The sequence below is a fragment of the Gavialis gangeticus genome, unplaced genomic scaffold, assembly GCF_001723915.1.
Source record: "Gavialis gangeticus isolate Ggan-Ray unplaced genomic scaffold, GavGan_comp1, whole genome shotgun sequence".
Classification (NCBI taxonomy): Eukaryota; Metazoa; Chordata; order Crocodylia; family Gavialidae; genus Gavialis; species Gavialis gangeticus.
Genome location: NW_017729033.1, coordinates 35,026,091 through 35,029,449, shown reverse-complemented (window position 1 = coordinate 35,029,449; position 3,359 = coordinate 35,026,091).

Here is a 3,359-nt window from a genome sequence, read left to right as displayed (position 1 = left end):
CGCGGTTGGTTTTGCAGCGGGGCCGCAGATCCGGCTGCGGGGAGCAGGGGCGCTTTGAAGCTGCCCCTTGAGTCAGTCCCAGCGTGGGCTTAAAGGTTTGCTGGATGCGCGCAGACCTGCAGCCCGGTGTCACGCGCGGGGGAAGGGACTGGGGCTCCGGATCCGCGGGGGCGGTGCGCGACACGCTCCTGCCTCCAGCGAGGCGCCTCCGCGGCCTCCGCGTTTGTCCCTGCCCAGGCTCGGAGGGCAGACACAGCGGCTCGACCCCGATGAGGGCTGGGAGGCGGTGTTTCGAAGTTGCACCGCGGAGGAAAACGAAAGTGCTGGTTCCCGAGAGAAAAAGAGCCAGGCGGGTTGCTGTGTTTTACATGTACAAATGCCCGCGCTTTGGTCTTCACTCAAACGGCAAAGTTTCCGCAAATCCGGGCTGACCCCTGAAAGCCGAGGGCTTATTCCGGATTTCCACGGGTTACCTGATACGACAGTTTTGCCTCTAAAAATCATCCACCCCCAAACATGCACGCTGGCCACCAGCACTCCCGCGATTAAAGCGGGAGAAAACTCATCCTGGCGCTGTGCCCCGCTGCCGTGTTTCAACCGAGTGCCCCAAACCTTTCTTGTCCGATTAAATCGCTATCCAATCATTAACAAATAACGCCTATAAAAACAGCCAACAAAACAAACCGCAACTAAAAACCGCCCCTCGGTGTCTGTGTAATCTAACGTCCTTGGATGTCTCCGAGTGTGGGGCTTACACACCTGAGCGAGGAGGCTTTTGGCACAGCAGGATCTGCCCGTGTTGCTACGTGTTGCTCGCACACCCTCGTGAGAAGGGGGGAGGGGAGTGTCAGCGGTGCTTCCACCGAAGAAAAAACACTTCTGCCTTAACCCCCGGAGGCCGCCTGTCCTGTCTGGCCTTCACACTGACCCGGCGACCTGGGCACTGGCCTTCTGCCCCCCGCCCAGCGCATTGGCACCTGCCCGGCTTCCCAGGGGCTCCGCAGGAACCTCGATAAGGGCTTTTTTAGGAGCAAAGGTGATAAAAAGGTTAAGGGCGGTAATGGGGCCTCTGTCACTCGGAGGCGAGGGGCACGGCTAAGAAGGATGTGATGGAAAAGCAGGCTGTGCGGAGGATTTCACTGCAGTTAAAGGCAAGAGGCGCACACGAAAGCTGCCTGGAATTTGCTACCGAGGGCAAATAAAATCCCCCTTGACCTTTCCACCCAGGACTGTGATTTCACCTCCCGTTCCCTCTTCATCTGGGCTGAGAAATTGCCGCATGTTTCTCATTCAAACGCACTTGAAGAATCCGCAGTGTTTAGCGTTGTTTTATAGCAACGGCAAAGGCTGCTCGGAGTAAACAGCTGCAGTCCCAAACCCAGTTCACAAAAGGAAGATGCTCCAGGATCGTATTTCCAGAGCCCAAGTGTGCGCTGAGCTTTCAGGAGTCACTTGTTTTGTTTTGTTTGTTTTTGGGGGGGCTTTGTTTGTTTGTTTGCTTGTGTGTTTTCAGTGGGAAACTTCCCTGAGTGCGGAACGTGGATCCTTGCCGGAGATCCCACACCACTTCTTTTCATCAGCTGCCCCCTGCAACAAAACGGGAGATCGCAATGATTTATAGCCTAGCCACGTCTGATAAATAGCTGCGTTGATTTTGTGTGCAGGCTGGGCGTGTGGAACTATAGAAATCCACGCGTGCAGAGGGGCTTGAGGACCTCACTGCGGAATTCACCCCTGGAAAAGCGAAAAAGGTCCCACAGAAAAAAAAGAGTAGCACTGCCCCTACCAGGGAAGCGGGAATGTCAGTGCCCCGCGGGCGATCAGCACGTGCGGCTGCCTGCCCCCGTCCTCCCCCTGCTCCGGCCGGGGAGCTGAGTGAGGGCCAGCCGGGGCACCTGTCAGCTCCCCAGGCGTCTGAAAGGAGCTGCAAGGTGCCGATGCACTGATCCAATTTGGACGAGGGCAAGGGTGGAGCAGTGGGGCGCAATCCCCTCCGGCAGCGGAATTGCTGCTGACTTCCCCTTCCCCTAGACCTTCATGGCAGCCTGGCAGAGGTAAGGCGATGCTAGGTGGGCCTGTTCACCGCATCGCCTCTGCTTTTTCCTGCCAGAAGCATCCAGCACCTGGCGTGGTCAGGTTCACTCCCGGGCATTAGGTTCCTGACATTCCCTTCCGTGCCTGTGTCTTGTCAGACGCGCTGGTTCTGCTGCCCGGGTGCAGGCGGGAGCATTTTTTCATCAGCGGATGTCGGAAGAGATCTTTTCTCGCCCAGCCCGGACGCTCCCGACACATCCGAGCAGGCTCGGACCGGCAGGGGGGGCTGATGCTGACAGCGCTCTGCCTCCGGGCCGCGTCGCTCACGCCTGGGACTCTTAGCCACGGGCTCCCGGCTGATCTCAGCTGCTCAGACGGAGCCTAGCGGGAGAAGGGGGGCTCCCAGGCCAATCCAGGCAGGAGCTCGAGTGCACTCTGGACAGGGCACCGCAGAGCTGCCTCCTGCACAGTTTGGCCCCGGGAGGCCCCCGGATGGAGGGGTCACAAAGAGGTTGATATCAAAGAGCATCGTTGCCATCTCCTAGCTCAGCGCAGGCGGCAAGAGATCCCTGTGTACTCACTGCCACTGCCAGGGACAGGCAGGAACCGAAACACGCGGCTCTCCCTGCGGATGGAGAGGGGCAGAGCTCAGACGCCACTGCTTTGCTCCCCACCCTGTGTCTCGGCCTGGGCAGGGGAAAGGATCCCACCGTGAGAGGGGGAGTAAGGGGGCAGAGGGATGCAGGCAGCCTGGGAAGCTCCGCGCCCTCCCGGCCCGGCCCGGTGCCCATGGCGAGCTGCGCGACCTGCTGCGGCCATCCGGGACTTCGACAAATTAAACGGTGCCTCTCATGCCTCCCCCCCCACCAAATCACCCACGGGTGAGCCCGCCAGGAGCAGTAAGATGGGACTGAGTCCAGCTGGATAAAGATCTGGTATCCAGACTTATCTGGGTGGAAACTGGCCACGGTGGCAGTGCCACGGCCAGGCCTGGAGCGGGGCGGGAAGAGGCCAGGGCTGGCGGGCAAAGCGGCGAGGCGAAACGCAGCGTCCCGGACGGCACCGCTCATCCCGCCCAAGGAAGCGGCGGGGCAGGCGCCGCTGTGCTTCCTTCTCGGTGCCGGCTGAGCCGCCGGGTGCCCGGTCTGCTTGGCCCCTGCAGGGCCGGGGGAGACCGCGGCGGGGCTTCAGCAACAGGCGGTGCGTGCGTGGGGCTGTTGTTGCTCCCGCGCCCGCCCAGCCCCCGCCTCGGCTAAGTGGCGGGATGCGAGTCCTGTGGCAGCCCGGGAGCTTCGCCCCTTGCCCCGGGGCGCAGCCGCTCCCTG